The sequence below is a fragment of the Poeciliopsis prolifica genome, unplaced genomic scaffold (assembly GCF_027474105.1).
Source record: "Poeciliopsis prolifica strain line A6 unplaced genomic scaffold, Auburn_PproV2 SCAFFOLD059, whole genome shotgun sequence".
NCBI lineage: Eukaryota > Metazoa > Chordata > Actinopteri > Cyprinodontiformes > Poeciliidae > Poeciliopsis > Poeciliopsis prolifica.
The window spans coordinates 2062784-2083511 of NW_026562434.1; the positions used below are offsets into that span (position 1 = coordinate 2062784).

General features: G+C 38.7%; 1 long non-coding RNA gene and 1 pseudogene across 1 annotated transcript; both read right to left on the reverse strand.

The window, feature by feature from the left end:
- Positions 1–9214: 9214 nt before the first annotated feature.
- LOC129379643 (uncharacterized) lies at positions 9215–11003 on the reverse strand. The gene is made up of 3 exons (XR_008608215.1): positions 10890–11003; positions 9422–9553; positions 9215–9287 (listed from the first exon to the last, which is right to left on the reverse strand). It is a non-coding gene; the product is annotated as an uncharacterized LOC129379643 (long non-coding RNA).
- A 1367-nt stretch (positions 11004–12370) lies between these two features.
- LOC129379604 (annexin A1-like) lies at positions 12371–20326 on the reverse strand (annotated as a pseudogene).
- Positions 20327–20728: the final 402 nt, after the last annotated feature.

Consider the following 20728-nt stretch of genomic DNA (forward strand, 5'->3'; position numbering starts at 1 on the left):
CAGCAGAGAGAAGCTTCACTCCTGAATCCTGCAGGTTGTTGTTACTCAGGTCCAGTTCTCTGAGACTGGAGGACTGGGAGCTGAGAACTGAGGACAGAGCTTCACAGCTTCTCTCTGAGAGGTTACAGCCACTCAGTCTGAGGAGACAGGGAGGAAAATCTGTTTTTAATCCATCAAATGTTTGTGTTACTTTGCAATCAATAATATTCTTCTTGGACTGATTGAAGGTCATATTTTCTAAACTTATGATATCCTTATTTGAAACTGGTTTATTCTATAGTTGGGACTCAAGACTTGAAGAACTGAACTACAGGCAACAAGGACACTGGAGAGAGAAATATTAAAATCGACAATAAACTCCATTAATTCAGTTGCTGATGAGAGTCTGTCTCTCTTTTACTCATCACCTGCTAGCAGCAGACTAGGAAACAATGTACTGATAAATAATCAGTAAATACCAGTAGATGGTTTGGTTTCCTAGGTACATTAAGCACCAGGTGAAAGAATCCTAATGTTTTAATGGGCTGCTGTTTGCAAAGTTGTGCAGTCAATTTAATCCTGTAACAGGTTGGCCTTTTTTGGCTGGATTTTTCAGGGCAGATAGATGAGATGAGGCAGTTAGGTGGAACAGCAGGTTTATTCCTCCCAGCATCACAATCACATCACAGGTGAAAACTACAATCTTAAATAGTCCCAGCTGTGACAGACCAAACCATCTGTAAATTCATAAAATAATCCCATCTTACCCTGTTCCACTTAATTGAATAAAATACATGTTACTATAAACACATCAACTTTCTTTTTATAAATATTTTTTATGTTTTATTCTTACCCTTACTAAAACACCATAAAACAGTACACCATAAAACAATACACCCCTCTCCCATTCTTCTCAATGGTCTCTCCCAGGACCTATAACATTGTCCAGCCCCTTAGGACAGTATTTGTCCAAACATCCTGAGGACACAGAAAAGACAGATGAGTCACTCTATATTAGCACATTCCACACCTCATAAATTATTTACTTAGTTTTATCCACCAATAGCTCATTGCTCTGAGTATCAATTCTCCTCTCTTCACAGTTAACCACCTCCACTGGCCAATGAGGAGCAGCTGTGCAGAGCCCAGAACAAAGACTACACACTAATCACTAAAATACTCAATAAATACAATTAAAACTTCCTGTGTGCAAAATGTTAATCATTTATAGATCTACTTTTAAAGTGCAGTGCTAAATAAAGTGCATAGTGACAAAGTGCAAATGTTTTTTTTACAGTGCTATACAATACATTGAATAAATTAACTCAGTAATGAAGGTCTCTTCATTACAAATCCCAAACATGTTTCTGCAAAATAAGAGTATCCATTTCCATCCTTAGACTTCCCTAACACATGATATTTATGAACTAATTAGAGGTGAGCTGATTGATCGGCCGATTTCCATGAAAAAGTGTGTGATTGCTGATCACTGTTTCCTGCTGTCGATCACATTTATGATGAGCTGCCAGCTCATCTCCTCTTTCCTTCTCACTGCACAGCAACAAATCCTGTCATGTGGAACTATAACACTCTGATAGTGAATGGGGAAGTTTGTGTTGCAGCGGAAAATTACCTCGGAGGTGAAGCATGTAAAAAATACATCAAAACAACAAATCAAAAATGACATAACATTTTAAGCACTTGATGGAGTTTGGCTACATTGAGGCTCAATGCAGGAACAAAATGACATCCTGAGCGACCAGACAGCAGGTAAAGCAGCTCAACTACCAACAGTCACCTGGATCAGCATCACGGTCAGAAAGCTGAACAAATAACCAGAAAAATAATTCAAGTTTTCAAGCTGGTGGTGAAAGACACTGGTTCTGCTCTTGCTGTTGAACCTTCACTATTCATTACTGGTAGTAATATTTCATAAACATAGCGTTCTTCCCACCATTCGCTCTGAACCAGCAGCTCCCGGAGGAGAAAGGCTGCTGCCAGTCATTTTTACAATGTCAATTAGTCCCCCAGAAATGATAAAACCCCAGGGATTATCATTAATCAATAAAATCCCCAAGGGCCGAACTTGAAAACTGGACGTTATGCTGCCAACAATTAACTTTCATCAACAACTCAGAGGCAGAAGTCAGAGCTCCGTGCAACTCAAATGATGTTCTGGCGGGAACCAGGTGCACGGGAAAAAAATAATAATTATGTTTTATAAGAGGCAGGAACATTTTTCTTGAGGAATTTTAATACTCCAATCATTAGCGGAATCATTTCAGCCCTATATTTTACACCTATTTATGTTCATGGTATAATCCTCCAATTTTAAAGGACAGAATGACAGGAAACAAGAAAACTGGAAGGAGAATTATACAATTCCATAAGGAACTAAGTGAATCAATTTTAGCATTAAAAGGAGTTTTTTTACTACTTGAATATGTAACATTATGTCCAGATGCTCAAGGAAATTTGTCTCCCAGAGAGACTTTGAAGACACAATGCACTGATACATAAATTGAAACATGAATATATGTTTACCTCAACAATAGCAGATTTATATCAACATAACTACATTAACATTCTGTGTCCTTACAGAGCTTTGTTGGAGGCTTTAACCACTGGCAGCAGCCTCAGAAGAACCTCCTCTGAAGCAGAGTATTTCTTCAGGTCAAACACATCCAGATCTTTTCCTGATGACACTAAGATGAAACCCAGAGCTGACCACTGAGCAGGAGACAGTTTATCTGTGGAGAGACTTCCTGAACTCAGAGACTGTTGGATCTCCTCCACTAGAGAACGATCATTCAGTTTCATTCAGACAGTGGAACAGATTGATGCTTTTCTCTGCAGACACATTCTCACTGATCTTCTTCTTGATGTACTGAACTGTTTCCTGATTGGTCTGTGAGATACTTCCTGTCTTTGTCAGCAGACCTTGTAGGAGTCTCTGATTGGTCTGCAGTGAAAGTCCCAGGAGGAAGCGGAGGAACAAGTCCAGGTGTCCATTTGGACTCTGTAAGGCCTGGTCAACAGCTCTCTGATGGAGAGACTTTAGTTTAGGTTTGTTAAATAATGAAGATTTAGATGTTTGTTTCTCTTCCATCAGGTTGACCCCAGAGTTGATGAAGGTCAGATGAACATGAAGAGCAGCCAGAAACTCCTGAACACTCAGATGGACGAAGCAGAACACCTTGTCCTGGTACAGACCTCTCTCCTCTTTAAAGATCTGTGTGAACACTCCTGAGTACACTGAGGCTGCTCTGATATTGATGCTACACTCTCTCAGGTCTGATTCATAGAAGATCAGGTTTCCTTTCTGCAGCTGATCAAAAGCCAGTTTTCCCAGAGACTTAATCATCTTCCTGCTCTTTGTACTCCAGTGTGGATCTGTTTCATCTCCTCCATCATACTTGACCTTCTTCACTTTGGTCTGAACCACCAGGAAGTGGATGTACATCTCAGTCAGGGTTCTGGGCAGCTCTCCTCCCTCTCTGGTCTTCAACACATCCTCCAGAACTGTAGCAGTGATCCAGCAGAAGACTGGGATGTGGCACATGATGTGGAGGCTTCGTGATGTCTTCATGTGGGAGATGATCCTGCTGGCCTGTTTCTTCTCTGAATCTCTTCCTGAAGTACTCCTCCTTCTGTGGGTCATTGAACCCTCTGACCTCTGTCACCATGCCAACACAATGAGGAGGGATCTGATTGGCTGCTGCAGGTCGTGTGGTTATCCAGAGAGAGCAGAGGGAAGCAGTTTCCCCCTGATGAGGTTTGTCAGCAGAACATCCACTGAGGTGGACTCTGTAGCATCAGTCAGGATCTCCTTGTTGTGGAAGTCCAGTGGAAGTCGACTCTCATCCAAGCCATCAAAGATGAACAGAACCTGGAAGTGTTCAAAGCTGCAGATTTCTTTGGTTTCAGTAAAGAAGTGATGAACAAGTTCCACCAAGCTGAACTTTTCTCTTTCAGCACATTCAGCTCTCTGAACGTGAATGGAAATATGAACTGGATGTTTGGTGGGCTTTGTCTTCAGCCCAGTCCAGAGTGAACTTCTGTGTTAGGACTGTTTTCCCAATGCCAGCCACTCCCTTTGTCATCACTGTTCTGATTGGTTGATCTCTTCCAGGTGGGACTTTAAAGATGTCTTCGTGTCTGATCGTTGTTTCTGGTCTGTGTGGTTTCCTGGATGCTGTTTCAATCTGTCTGACCTCATGTTCATCATTGACCTCTCCAGTCCCTCCCTCTGTGATGTAGAGCTCTGTGTAGATCTGGTTCAGAAGGGTTGGACTTCCTGCTTTAGCAATTCCCTCAAACACAGACTGGAACTTCTTCTTCAGACCAGATTTAAGTTGATGACAAACTGGAGCAAAAAGTCCTTAATTAACACAATAATGAAAATCAGATATGAAAGTAAATCCTTTTTTGAAATTGATTACATCACTTCTCAAGATGTTTTAGATAAATGTGATTCCATCTTTTGACAATTCAGCAAATGTATTATTTATCCATCAGGCTAAATCTCTTTAGAAATCCTCTTACTGCTCTGCAGATGGTCAGCCAGCTTTTCCTGCTTCATCCTCCTCAGGAAGTTCAGTGTGATCTTCATCACTGCCTCTCTGCTACTCCTCTTCTGTTCTTCATCATCACCTTCCAACACCTCATCATCTCTCTGACTCTCTGAATGTTCTGGGTAATCTGGACTCAGAACTTTCTGGATCTTCTTCAGTTCTTTCTTCACAAAAGTAACAATGTTGTCCTCCAGCAGCTGGAACAGAATAATAGATGAAGGAAACATCAGAGTGAAATCATGGAGCCAAACACCAGATGGATGTTGGACAGACTGACAGTCCTCTGGTCTACAAAGTGCAGCATGAAGGTGACTTTGAACAGAACTCATGGAAAAGTATTTGTTGTTCATATACAGACCATAAATATGGAGTCCAACTGTGTTTGATGCTGCTGGGCAGATGGACCCCTGGGACCTCTGAGCTCTGCTGGTCCACTCTGTGGAGGAACCAGGAACAATTAGGAAGTCAGGAATATTCATCCAACAGTAAACAGATTTTTTCACCAAAAGTTTCACAATAATCCCTTGAAGCAGAAAAATTGATTATCACAGAAACATAATACAAAGACATTAGAAATAGGAAGATGAAATACAAAGATGAAGTAAAAAAACAACAACAGAATCACCCAATAGACATTCTAAAAAATTGGTGCTGAACTTGGGCTTCAAACAGTCCAAACTGTCAGCAGATCTGATGCTGGTGGAGACAGTTTCCCAGAGCTTGGGGACAGTGGAAGTGAAGGCTCTGTCCACACAGGTCTTCAGTGTGGGACATCCATCAGGTTCTGATGACTAGATCTGAGGTGATGTGGACATGGAGGAGGTCTGAAATATGTGGGTGTGTCCATGTGGGATCCAGTGGCGGAGCTAGACTTTTTTCCAAGGGGTGGCCAAAGGGTGAGCAAGGCTTTATCAGAAGGGTCCATATACAAATGATGAACGAAAGGAAACAAATATTTTCTCACACACACTCAAATTAAAATGGTTTATTTAACTAAGATTTGCCAAGACCAAACAAGACGTTAAACGGCTCTATGGAACAGTGAACATGTAAATGTAAACACAGAGCCCAGAATATAACCAAAAACAAATTCTCAAAAATAAATAAATAAATAAATAAACTGGTGCTTCTGGTGTGCAATAGGTTGTGCTGGGTGGGGCAGTTCAGTGCCATTTCCTTCTGCTTCACTGTCTTCCTCCCCAGAGTCTGACTCTGAATCTGTATCACCCTCATCTCTCTCTGGAACTTAATTGTGAAATGCATAAACAGACTCAAAATGCAAAAAGCATCATGCTAACCTTTAGAATTAGGCTTATTGGATTTTAATACTTAATAACTCTCTGTCACAGCCTCTAACCCGCTGGTGATAGACTTGGGCCTGGAGTCTCCTGGCTGGATTCTCCAGGTTGGTCACTGCTGCAGGGTTCTGTCTGGTCCTGGTCACTGCTGCAGGGTTCTGTCTGGTCCTTGTCACTGCTGCAGGGTTCTGTCTGGTCCTTGTCACTGCTGCAGGGTTCTGTCTGGTCCTGGTCACTGCTGCAGGGTTCTGTCTGGTCCTTGTCACTGCTGCAGGGTTCTGTCTGGTCCTGGTCACTGCTGCAGGATTCTGTCTGGTCCTGGTCACTGCTGCAGGGTTCTGTCTGGTCCTGGTCACTGCTGCAGGGTTCTGTCTGGTCCTGGTCACTGCTGCAGGGTTCTGTCTGGTCCTTGTCACTGCTGCAGGGTTCTGTCTGGTCCTGGTCACTGCTGCAGGGTTCTGTCTGGTCCTGGTCACTGCTGCAGGGTTCTGTCTGGTCCTGGTCACTGCTGCAGGGTTCTGTCTGGTCCTGGTCACTGCTGCAGGGTTCTGTCTCGTCCTGGTCACTGCTGCAGGGTTCTGTCTGGTCCTGGTCACTGCTGCAGGGTTCTGTCTCGTCCTTGTCACTGCTGCAGGGTTCTGTCTGGTCCTGGTCACTGCTGCAGGGTTCTGTCTGGTCCTGGTCACTGCTGCAGGGTTCTGTCTGGTCCTGGTTTTTGCCTCTTTAAGAAGAACTGGGAGATATTCCCTTTTCTCTTCATTTTGGCTCTACACAAAATAAGAGCCTGGTATTTAGACTCCATGACTGTTTGGCAGAGACAACACTATTTTAACTTTTATTTAAACTAGTTTTTAGTTTTCTGTACCCAGCTGAAATAACACTAAATTAAAAATAGATTAATTAAAATTAATTAATATAACTAGTTAGGTTATAATTCAAAGCTTTCATATGACATAGCCTACTTATATTTCAGTCATTATAAAACTTAATGGTTTTTCACATATTCTTACCAAACACATTTCAAGCAAGAGCTGGGAGATAGAAAACATTACAGGGCAGCATGTCACTAAAACATGTTAAAAGAATCTGTCTAAAACACGATCTATCAGCATTAGCATGGCTAATATAATAAAAGAGGCACTATGCAGCGGTACACAACCATTTTTTTTTTCTTTTTATAAATGTATGAGAAGTGCCGCCTCTCATTAGGAAGGTAACAGCGGTTACCGCTGAGCGGTAAAATGTTGTAAATACCTGCAAAACTCCTCGACGGTGTAACTCTGAAGCTGTTGATGTGTTTTGGATCAAGCGGGAACCACATGTCAGTTTAACCAATGAACAGCGTCGGGCATCGGGCTGCCTTCAGGGACAGTCGGAAATTACAGTTTTCCTGGCAAATCTTTGCCGATCTCATAAGTATTATATTTTAAAATGAGCATTTCCAGTGGGGTGGCAGTAGGAGTAGGGCTCTGTTGGGGGTGGCAAGTGCCACCCCGGCCACCCCTCTGGCTCCGCCACAGGTGGGATCCTCTCCTGGATGTTATAGAGGGGATTTAAAATGGATCCTGTAGATCCCTGGAAGCCAGTGAGCTCACATTGTATCTGTCCTCACAGAGACAATCAGAAGGTAAAGGTCCATGAAGTGATATCTGGATGTGAGCAGTGAACCAGGTGATCTAAGTAGTTGTAAAGATTTAATGTTCCTGCTGATCCCATTAAGAACCAGCAGAACCTCTGATGGTCCACATCAGTTCAGTTTGGTTGAGTTCCAGCAGATCTCACCAACCACATCATGAAGCTTTCCTTCCCTGCTGAACTGCTCTCACAATGCACACAGGAACCAAGTCCTGATGGACCAGAATGGCTTTACCAGGTATTTCCCAGTGGAAATGTGATCCACTGTTAGTCTGACATGGAGCCAGGAAGCAACAGAACATCATCATCAACATCCAGAGATAAAGATATGAAGGTGTTTTCATGAGAACAGAGCAGCTGATTTCTGTAGATAATGGATCAAACCTCTGGAAATATAACTGGAAACATCTGAGTTCTTACTGGTTCAGATTCCAGAGTTACAGCAGTTAGATACAGCTCACCTCTCTGATGATGGAGATCCAGGGGATTTAAAGTTGATGGGATTATCCATTGATATGTCGCTCTTAAAGGACACACAGCTGGGTTCTGGTTCTGGTTCGGGTTTGAGTCTCTGATGGATCCTGACAGAAAAGCTCTCATTAGAAACTTTTTGTCTTTTGCCTTTAAGATAATTTTTTATGTGACTGTAAACCAAAAACAGAACCAGTCCGATCATCAACCTGACGTTCTAAATGATTCCTATCAGAACCGGTCCAATCCTCCAACATGTTCCTGATCATTGATCCTCCTGAATAATGTCCAGCCTTCTTTAAAGAGCAGAAAGATTTGTTTCTGAGACCAACATGTTGGTTTAAATGACTGAGAGAACAGTTTGGTGATCTTAGTGTTGAGCTCTGACATGGAGCAGAACCAGGAATCATTTCCACTCTGACCATCCAAGGAGGATCTGATGGAGCTTCAATCAGAACCAGATGGTCCATTAGAGACACTGAAGCCCACTGCTCAATCAGATCCACTAAATATTTAGTTTGACTGTAGAAATGGTTGATAATCTGCCATGTTGGATGATGTTTGAACTTCAGAGGTGGAATCATAAAAATAATTTATAGAAAATGTTTTATTTCAGAATGAATCTGTCTTTTGTCAGATTTTAGAGAAAGATGCAAATATCAACCTAGAAATAAAATTAATTTCTATTTGTTCTAGTGTTAATATTAATATCAGACAAAATAAATTAATGTTTCATTTGTAAAAATTAGGCTTAAACAAAACAGAATAAAACTGTTAAATGTTTCTGGTCCAAATGTCATGTCAACATAATAGTTTATAAGAGTGAGTCCTGACTGAGGATTTATAAGATTCTTTCTGTATGGAGTCAATAACTGTCCAATGAATGATGGTTAAATTGATGTCAGGTAAACATCAGATCAGTTTTAGAGATTCTGTTAACTAGTGAAGCTCTGGGTAGAGACTGTGGATCCAAACGGACCTGTTTGATTTTTATACAAAGGATCCAGTTGAACTTTATTGTGTTCATAGTAACATGTTCATTAATTGGAACATGTTTTCATGGAGACATCATACGTATTACATCTTTGACGTATGAAAAGAAAAATAACCTGAAATTCAGTCCAATGTTTTCATGACAACAGAACCCAACAGAACTTATCATCACAATAACAGATATAAACAGAAGTTACAGCAGTTAGAAACAGCTCACCTCTCTGATGGTGGAGATCCAGGAGATTTAAAGTTAATGATAAAATCCTTTGACCTGTCGCTCTTAAAGGACACACAGCTGGGTTCTGGTTCTGGTTCTGGTTTGAGTCTCCGATGGATCCTGACAGAAACATGATGATTAAAACTTAATCAGCAAAGAGGAGCAGCAGCAGCTTCATCACCACGTCTGTTCTGGCCTGATATAGTGAACGCTGTGTGAAAAGGGCTGTGGACAGTTAGAGATGGTGACCTCACCTCTGACCTTTGCTCTGGCTCTCATCTTCCCCACACAGAGTGGTTTTAGAGGGAGGGACTCCCTCCTCTCTGTCCTCACACTGATCCATGCTGCTGAATCCACATCAGCTCACACACACTTTCTAGCTTCACCTGCAGAGGAAACACACATCATTCATCTGCACATCAACTCTGATCATCCTTTACATCATTAGTGCTGGAAAAAGATCAGCTGCTCCTCCTCTGATTGGCTCTTCTTCTCTGCTTCATATCAGTGTCAGGTGAATGCAGTCAGACAGCAGAGAGGCAGAGGAAGCTGCCATCAGCTGCTGCACTTCTACTATCAGTCCACTAGATGGAGACATGGAGCAACATTTACATTCACTGATTCAACCTGAACAGGAAGGATTTTAGTTAATTATTAAACTCTACAAGTGGATTAAATGCAATTAAGTTGAAGTATTAAGTAATTTGACTGAATTAAACACATCTTACTATAGCAGCATTTGTCCTACTTCCTTTTGAATGAACGTAGAACAAACTTGTTGTTTTGTCTTTAATGGTGGAGACCAGAGTTTGATGTAATGGGAAAAAGTCATGAATCAATTTGTTCAGACCAGAACAAAAACATCAAATGTTCATCGTATTTGATTCTAGTTCATTAATAATCCTGTAGATTAACCTTAAAACAACAGAGATTAAAGTTTGATCTGAAATTAAAGGTGAACATTTTCTCCAAACATCAGAGAGAAAAATAACAAACTGGCTGTAAAGTTTCTGAAGACAAATTTCATGTAGAAAACAAAACAAACTTACAGTTTCTTCAGACGATCCAAAGAGTTGAACAAGAATATGTGATCAACAAACTGAGACCCAACAGAACCAGACTGGTTCCAAACCTTAACAGGTGAGTTTAATCAGAAACTATTCTGAGTAGAAATGAGGCTAAACTGGTTTGACTGGTTTACTGAGAACTGTCAGATAAAAGTTTATCTGATGACGTCTGAAGACATAAAATCTACTCATAACTCTCAGTTTGAACACAAATGTTCTGCTGCTGTTATTCTGCTGATCCAGGTTCTGTTCAGCTCCAATGGAACCAGAACCTGTTTTAACTTGGAACCAACTGGACTCTTCAATGGTGGAGAAACTACAACCTGAATGACGTCTGATTATTGATTATTGATGAAGGGTTTTTAAATGATCCAAATATGACTGATAAAAAGTTATCAGAACCAGAACCTGTTGAGTTGGCAGCTTGTTGGATGTTTGGGAGGAGAACCTGAACATTCAACTTCCAGGTTTTACAGGAGGTTCTGGATTCTGACTCAGGAACCTGAACAATGAAAGTTGAAACCAGTGACTCCTTGAAAATGGGATGTTTGGATCTGAATAAGCAGTGAACATGTTCTCTAAACATCAGAGAGCAAAAACTAGCAGGAAAGTTCCTAAACTCAAAGTTCAAGAAGGATAAAAAAATAAAACTTACTGTTTGTTCAATCGATCCAAATGATTGATGAAGAAAATCTGAGCAACAATCAGACTGGAAACACCTTAAACATGAATTCAAACTGAAAGAAAATGTAACAGATGTTGCAGAACTTCTTACCTGATTTGTAGTTTCTTCTGTCAGAGCCAAGCTCCGCCCCTTTCTGTTTGCTGCAGCGAGGCGAGAGGTCTCACTCTGAACAATATCTCTTGTATCTAATCAGATGCTCTGTGCCAGAATTCTAGTATTTTAATATATTTATTGTTTTGTCTTAAAACGTTACATTTTCATAACATTTTATATTTTGTTTGTGTCAAATGAAAACCTGCTAATTGTTTTTTTTTGTTGTTTTTTTTTAAATTGATTGTTCAATTACTTTGCTTTACTTTTTACATTTTGTTGCCGTTGCTGAGCCAATGCAATGCAAAACAAAGTAAGTGACAGTAAATAAATTTCTATTTGAAATAATTACATCTACAGACTTCAATTTTTTTTCTGCTGTACTAAAAAAATCACAGTTTATTTTGACAGGTAATTGTCAGTTACATCAAGTACAAATAAAAACGGATCTTTGGAGTTTAAAAACAGTATTTTTAAATCATTAGTACAACAGATGTATTGCAACGTTTTAAAGAAAGTCATTTCTTCCAATCTAGTGAAAGTAAAGTCTTTTATCTCATAATTATGGCTCAATCGGCTAAATCACTATTATGACTCATAATAGCAAAGTTTTAGTGGAGATGTGGAACTGGGATACAAGTTTTGTTTTTTTCAATCAAATGGGATCCATAAATTTTAAACAGTTGCAGAAAAAACAAGACACTGTAAAGAAGCATCAAACGTCTGTTGTGTGGTGAATAAAAACCATATTCATGTGGAGGAAGTGAAGGTTGTCTGTTTCTGGTGAACTCTGAAGAACCTTAGATAATATCAGTTAAAACATTTAATTTCCATTAGGGATAAAAACGTTATTTCTATTGAATTTGTGTCAATTAATCTCAGTATAAACTATAAAATGTCCTTCCTGCAGGCATGTTGGATCAGACACGTCTCCATTTAAACAATTTCCAGAAATAATCTCAAACTGAAACAACAAGTAAACTTTTTTATTCTTCCTGTATTTTTTTCTGCTTACATTTTTTTCTACTAGCAGCATTAAAACAAAGAGACAGAAATAGAAAGAGAAACTTTATTAAAGCATAAATTTGACTTATTTTTTGCTTCCTCAGAGGTTTTCAGGTCTTCAAGTCTTCAGGTCTTCAGGTCTTCAGGTCTTCAGGTCTTCAGGTTTTCTGGTTTTCAGGTCTTCAGGTCTTCAGGTTTTCAGGTCTTCAGGTTTTCAGGTCTTCAGGTTTTCAGGTCTTCAGGTTTTCAGGTCTTCAGGTTTTCAGGTCTTCAGGTTTTCTGGTTTTCAGGTCTTCAGGTTTTAAGGTTTTCAGGTTTTCAGGTCTTCAGGTTTTCAGTTCTTCAGGTTCTCAGGTTTTCAGGTTTTCAGGTCTTCAGGTCTTCAGGTCTTCAGGTCTTCAGGTTTTCTGGTTTTCAGGTCTTCAGGTCTTCAGGTCTTCAGGTCTTCAGGTTTTCAGGTTTTCAGGTCTTCAGGTTTTCAGGTCTTCAGGTTTTCAGTACGGTCCGCACAAAGCCAGCAGGACTTTCTGATAATGTCCTTTGGTGTCGTTCTGTTAAAACAAAAATAAAAAATCATTATTGATGTGGTTTGAAACGTAAACATAGAAACAGTTTGGGAAACGTATTTTACCACGATGTCCTCATGGAGGGTTCTGTCAAACATTGCCCGGTACTCCTCTACGACCTTCTGCAGGTCGACCTCGGAGCGGCTCACCAGGATCCGGATCAGAGTGTGATCCCTGGTACCGTGGCCCTGGTAAGGCACAAAATGGACCACATGAGGTTTGAGTTGGACATTTTGATTCCTTTTCATGGATCTTAGTTTGGTTAAATTATTATGTTATGATAATGTAACAAAAACTGTATGTTGCATTAAAAACTGTCAACAAACTTAGAAATATAGTTTGCCAAAAGGTCCTTTCTACACTGCAAAAACTCAAAATCTCACCAAGTGGTTTTGGTTTAGTTTGTAGTGCAAATGTCTTGAAACACTTTAAATAAGACAAAACAATATCTTGCTCAAAAATAAAGATATAGGAGCTTGTCTTAAGTCAATAATTTCTTAATATTGATTTTTAAAGTTGTGGTTTCACTGTCAGATTATTTTACATACAACATACATCATGTTATAAATGAATTTCTTGTCAAAAGATTAAAATTTTCAACTTTCTATTGTCCTATTTTTTTCTAGAAAATGTCTGAGATAAATATATATAACGTCAGTTTTTTCCAACAAATGTCATAATGATCAAATTCAGAAATTTTCTGCAACATTTCTGAGATTAAATTAAACATTTCTGAACTATTTCTAGCAAATTTTAAACTTTTCAGCCTCAGAAGTTTATCATTTTAGATGAATCTTAAAATTTAAATTTTTCTTGCATATTTTGAACTTTATAAACTCAGAAATGTCAAAGGATTTTCTAGCAGTTTTCTGAGATTAAAGTCAAAATTTGAGATTTTCCAGCAAATATTTGACATTTCAATCAGAAATTTCAACTTTTTTTTCAGAACATTCCTGAGATTATAAAACTTTGAGCTTTTTTAGCATTAGTGTTCTCTTCCTTTTTCTATCTCCAGTGTTATTAATACGGCATCATAAAAAACAATTTTTTTTACACATCTGGAATTTAATTACAAACAGACAAAACCAATTTTATGTTAAGACGGCTTTCCATATGACTCCAAACTAAGGAGTTTATTAAAACATGGTAAAATATGAACACTGTAGTCGTAATAATCCAGAGTAATCGCTATTTTAACCATGTTATTAGTGGGATTAGGAGCAGCAGACGCGTTCACTCACCTTCATGGCCCGATTGAGTTTCTCAGCAAAGAAAGCCGGTGTGTTCCAGGCGCATTTCACTGGACATGAAATAGGAAACGGAAAATAAAAACTCTGTCACAGACAAAAATAACAGAGTCCAGATGTTTCTGCGTCTCCCAGCTGTGGAGCTTCAGGGTTCAGCTCAACCAGAAACTTTTCAAGATGAACAAAAAGGTGAGAAACATTTAAACCAGCTGGATTCTGATGGACTCAAACCAAACAAAAAATAAACAATTTTCTGTTCAGTTTGGGATCCGAGTCTAAGAGTAAAACAACATATCAGGGCCATTGCAGATAAAAAAAAAAATAGCAAATTTCTGCCAAAAAAATCTTTTATAAACATTTTTGAGCTCCAAAACTGTATAGAAAAAAACCCTAAATTTTAAGATTAATTCCAAAACGTTTCTACTAAAAAATGCAGAAATTTTAGATTTCAAACTTTTTAAATTAATTTCAGAACACTTTGAGAAATGCTCAGTTTAGACTATAGTCTGAAAACTTGAAAAAATAAAAAAGTCAAACACTCAAAAATGTAAAAATGTTCTGAGAAGTCAAAAATTTGATTTGGATGTAAATGTGGAAATTATTGGATTTATAAGTGCTGCCACATCTAGAACCACCACTAGAGGGAGCAATTCATCGTATTTATTTTTCATATTCAACAAGTGAGACATAAAATTCTAATATTCTGAATATTTAAAATGTTAAGTTTTCTTTAGAAATGAATATATTTTGCATATTTCAGAGCATTAATAACTAATCATGTTATTAGTTGGGAGATTGATGAGTTTTGGTGACAGGCCTTCCCACCGATGTCGATGAGGCAATCCTCGATGTCTCCCTTCAGCTCCAACTGCAGGGCTTTAGGCAGCGTCAGGTCGCTGATGGCAGCATAATGCTGGAACGCTGGCAGGAAACAAAAACACAACTTTCATTTCAACTAATGACCTGAATATATGTTACTGCTTTTAAATACATTCCTGCTGTAAAGCAGAAGATATTGTATCCATGAGGAAAAACAGTAGAATACATGGTGGAAGTTGACTTATATTTGTGTTTTTTTCTTGAAAACCTGAGAGTAAATGTTGAATTAGATTACACTTACCATATGGAAGAAGATTATGGCCACTAAAATATCGTGTTCAATCTAATCTAATCTCAAAATGTTGGCTTTTCCTCTGAAATCTGACTTTTTTTTCTAAATATAGAATCCTACCACTAATCTCAAAATTCTAATTAATCTAAAAACTTTTGGCTTTTCCTCAGAATTATGAAAAATGTTTCTGAAAATGTCAAAAATTCTACCTTTAGACTCACAATCCTAATTTTAATCTCAAAATTTCTGTTTTTCCTCATATGTTAATTTTTTCTTTGAGTCCAGATTTTTTTGGGGAAAAAAACAGAATTCAATTTTTTTTGATTTATCAGAATTTCAATTTTAATCTCAGAATTCAAAATTTTCCCAGAATTCAGACTGTCAAAAAAACTAAAACTCAGACTTTTTGAAAATATTAATTTACACTTTTTACACTTTTTTCCATGAAAATATCAGAATCCTAAATTTAATCTCAGAAAACTTCCCCCCCTAGTGGCCTGGATGTTTCCTGTCTGATTAAAACTCAACATCGTCTCAAATTCTTGTGACATAACTTGTTCAGGTCATTGAATATTTCTCAGCCAGTCTTCTGTTTGGCGCCCAGGTGTGACCCGGTCACCTGTCAGTGCGACTCCACCTGTTTGTCCAGGTGTAACGTCACTTTGGAGTGAAACTCAACAATTGACACGTTTCTGTGACTCACTTTTAGAAAGCTGCGGGCCGCTGCGCGTGGTCAGGATGTTGATGAAGGTCGACACGTTTGCTTTTCCGATGCCTTCACCAGCTTCAAACAAAATCTGGACAAGAAAACAGAAAAATGAAATGAGGACATTTAGTCGCCTGATAAAAGCAGAAATACTTAAATCTCAAAATCTCAACTTCAACACGAGAACTTATGGTTTTTTCATACTTGTACACAAATCAAAATAAAAAACATAAAGAAAAATCACTAAATACAGAAAGCTGAATGCCTCAGATTTGCGTTTCTTGATTTAATTTCTACCTTGGCGTCCTTTCTGGCCTGCTCCATGTCCACCACAGTGTTCTGGTCTCTCTTGGTGTTCAGCATGGCCAGCAGCGCCGCGGTGAAGTCACCGCTGGTCTCATCCTTAATCACCTGCTCCAGCTCCTTCTGGTACTCTGACCACAAGATTCAGCTCAAAACCTTCAACTTTTAAACTGAACAAATGGATTCAGGAATAACAAAGAGAAAATAAGTGGACAGTCTGGACCAATGAGAAAGAAACAGGAACAAAATGGCTGCTGGCGGGATTGACCTGCATGAGCTGGAGCTTCATCACTGCAAAAACTTAAGTATTTCTGGCCGAGTTTCTAGTGTAAATATTTTATTACACTTGAAATAGAACAAAAATATCTTACAATTCACAAATTCAGCAAAATATATGAATTTGGTTTTAGTAAACAATTCCTTAATATTGATTTTAAATAAGTTCCAGTTTAACTGACAGATTATTTCACTTACAAACGAACAATTTTTCTCCATGCAAGTAAAATTATTTGTTGCTAAAAAGTGAATTGCAAGTTACTTTGCTGTATGTCGAGTGTACTAAGGTATTTGCAGTATAAATTAGAGCAAAATTACTTGATCAGATTTTGTGTGTTTGAAGTATTTTGATCTCATATTATTATGCAGTAAACAAAGAGTTCTGCTGAAATCTATAGACGAATGCAGTCGGTGTTTAAACGGATCAATAAAAGACTCAAACTGTTGAAGTGACTGTGAGAGAAAGAACATGCAGCAACAAACACATAGATAATCTACATTAGATGAGCTAATTTTGCTCCATCATAAGAACTACAGTAAATATCACAGATATTTTATCTTAATTGAGTTCTGAAGTCGTTCTAATGAGCTTTTATTGTTTATAAGTTATAAAGGAACAAAACGAGAGCTACTTCCTGGTTTCTGGCTTGTTTACTGATGTCACAGCAACCGCCTGCAGGTGTGACGTCACATGAGAACAGGTGTGACGTCACATGAGAACAGGTGTGACGTCACATGAGAACAGGTGTGACGTCACATGAGAACAGGTGTGACATCACATGAGAACAGGTGTGACGTCACATGAGAACAGGTGAGACGTCACATGAGAACAGGTGTGACGTCACATGAGAACAGGTGTGACATCACATGAGAACAGGTGTGACATCACATGAGAACAGGTGTGACGTCACATGAGAACAGGTGTGAACTGAGAGTCTGGTATAAAAACCTTGTTTGAAGACTTTCTTTATTTCCTGAATTTCTGCGTAGGATCTGGTGGCCAGAACCTCGACCAGGACGTCCTCGTCTGTCCCCAGACCCTGTGGCAACAGACGGGGAGACGACATTTATCAGCAACGCACGGCAACGTTGATCCTAAAGCACAGGGGGGTCCAAAGTGAGGCCCGCGGGCCACATGTGGCCCCTGGGCTGAGTCTGTGTGGCCCCCTGGCAACAATTCAGAAATGAAACAAGATCGTCCTGCCAGCGCATGATGGTTGATACAGATGGAGAATTTTTGTTTCACATAAATTTAAAAAATTACTTGTTATAAGTGAAATGATCTGCCAATAGGACTAAAACTGTTTCATCAATACTAAGGAATTATTTTCTTTAAAACAAGATCCTACTTTGCTGAGAAGTTCTCAAATATCTTAGTTAAAGTGAACTACAATATTTGCATGAGAATCTAGACCAAAGTTACTTGGTAAGGTTTTATATTTTTGCAGCATAAACAGGACAAAAAAGAGACAGAACCATCATTTAAACTAAATTCCCTCCAAAAGGTAAAAGGCACCAAATGTTGGACCAAAAGTAAAGACAAATTATCCTGAGAACTTCTTCTACATAATCCCTACTTCTAGATAATCTATGTGAATTCATTTTAAATATTAATATTTAATACAAAGGTGCATCTTTTTATGTTAATAATTATGGATAGTGACATTTTAAACTCGTTTTATTTGCACTGCAGATACAAATGATTGAGTATTTTTCATCTTGCTGACAGTTAGGATTGTAAATCTGAGCCGGTTTACCTTGGTGGCTCTCCTGAGCAGGAAGGCATCGAATGAGCTGGAGGCATCAGCAGAGCCAGAACCACGTCCTCCAAATCGGACCTGAGGACCGGCTTCAGGGATCCAACCAGATTCTGGAGAAAATGACAACATCAAAAGTTATTTCATCACTTTTGAACCTGAATTACTTAAATAAACTTAATGGTGAAGTTACTGAGATGTTCCTGTAGTTTCATTAAAAATCCCATTAATAGAATTTAAACATTAATCAAAAATATTTGTTTCCACTATAGAAAATGAAGCTAAACAAAAATATTAGATATTCCACCAAATCTACAGAAATTAAAGTGCCTCTATTTATTAATGTATTTATGTAATATGTTATTGTGAGACATTGTTAATAAACCTGTAGTAGCTCTAATTACATAACATTGCATTTTATTGTAGTATTCAATGATATAAAATAAGAAAGATCAAAAATCTTACTGAACTTTATTATTGTTCAGTTAAACCCACATTTAATTAAATTTAATTTATATTATATTTATAATAAAAAAAAGTCTTTGCAGCCATTTTAAGTTATTTAAAACTGTAATCTCTCTGCTCTGTCCGCCATTTTTACATCTTTTGCATCTTTGTGCAGCAACAACTTACTTTTCCAGAGGACGATTCGTAAACGGCTTTAATTTCTGCCTCTGCTCGTTGTTCCTCTTCACCAGAATGGCAACGATCACATCCACATCCACCTCTAGACAGAAAAAAATACAACTATTACTAAAAATGGTCATTTCTCCAAAGCTAAAGCCTCAATGAAAACCAAAAATGACCTGAAATGGTAAAGGTTTTCAGTCATTTATCAAAATTAAAACATGCATTTGACAGAAACAAGAACATTTCTGGTCACACACTTTTACTTTGGATGGCGCTCTGAAGGGTCGATGCATCACTGCTGGCACTGAAGTTTGGATACGGAGTCACCGTCCCGTAGAACTTTGGTTTGGCTTCCTCCTTCACCTTCATAACCCACCAAACTGAGATTATTACCAAAACAATAAATACTGCTGAAAACATAAGAAGGCTCCAGGAAATGATAACGGACATGTTTGATTTACAGCAGGGGTCCCCAAAGTGGATCCTCGAGGGCCGGCATTCTGCAGGTTTAGTTCTCCCCCTAGTGGTACAAACAACCTTCTCAGCATGTCAGTGTTTTTCTCAGACCTTCTGATGAGCCACAATTTGATCCAGGCGTTTTAAACCAGGGAGAAAAGTAAAACATGCAGGATGTCGGTCCTCGAGAACTTCTTGAGGATCCACTTTGGGGATCCACTTTGGGGACCCACTTTAGGAATCCACTTTGGGGATCCACTTTAGGGACCCACTTTGGGGACCCACTTTAGGAATCCACTTTGGGGATCCACTTTAGGTCCAAAGATGAATCTCGGCAAAGATTGCCACTGATTTGTTACAATAATTCAGTTCAAAAAGTGAATTGCATGTGAAATTATTCTGTTTTCAAAGTTTTTTCTTCCACTAAGCTTTCCATACTTGCATAAAACACACTAAGCTACCTGCTTTTTTTGTAAAATACATTTTATAGTTAAAAATATTTAACATTAGTATCAAAGTAGACATTTGAACTGGTCTTGTGTAATATTTAAATTTTATGAGAAAACTATTTGTGGTTTTCATAACTTGATTATCAAAATTGATACATTTTGAGTACTGAATGTAAATGTTTCACTTTTTGAACTGAATTATTAAACTATTCTAAATGTATTAACCTGCACCTGTATGCTCACCTTGACAGTTTCATCCTTTGGGTCTCTGTCGTGGATGATGCCTTTGAAGAACTTGTGAAGTAGATTTTTTTTTCAGAGAAAATCTTTTATTTGCATCATACAGTGTAGCATATTGAAAATGTTTTTTCGTTTAGCTGCAGAGGGTTTACAAATTAACTGAACAAGATGGATCTGTTGAAGTTTCCCAGACGGATTATCTGGGAACTTGCTGTTTTTCCCTGCATGGAGATAAAGTGTTTAGTTTTCACATCCCGTAGACATGATAGTGAATGAGAGTAAAAGGTTGAACTGTTCCGTCTGTTTTCCTTTGTTTCTTTTGTTTGGTCTTAGCAGATTGAGTCTCTGCCTCTGTTAGCAGAGAGAGGTGAATAAAGCAACTATGCAACTCTGAGTTTGTTACAGCAGAATGATTTTCGCCTAATGCAGAGGATTTTTGCTCTCCGTCTGCAGATGTATTAAAGATTGTTTTTGCTCCCTGACTTTTGTCTGGACCTCAGTCTCTGAATTGTGCACTTCACACCGTCAAAGTTGTAGCACTACACAAACCTCGTTGGGCGCCTGTTGACATTCTGTGATTCAATCCACAATGACCTTCAAAGACCCAGGTTCTCCATCCAGTGAGCTCATCCTCCTCAATCACTGGCTGTTTGCCACCGCATCCATCCGATCCATTGCTGCCGTGGTCCAATGGTTTCACGTCCTTTCAATCACTGTCAGTATGCCATTGTGTCCATCCAACCCTTTTCTGCTGAGGCCACAGCCTGATAATTCAGCTCTGTAGTGATTGTCCTAGCAACCACTTCACCAGCGCCTAACAGCCCAAACTCTCTGTCTGCTCCACATAGTCTCCATGGCTTTGTTCAAAAACATCAGAGGTCATCAGACTCCAAAATGGGCAAATTCCTTGACAGTATAGCAGCCAGTTTAATACTGAACTAGTTAAGTGTTGATCCGTTGCTGCTTTTTTATG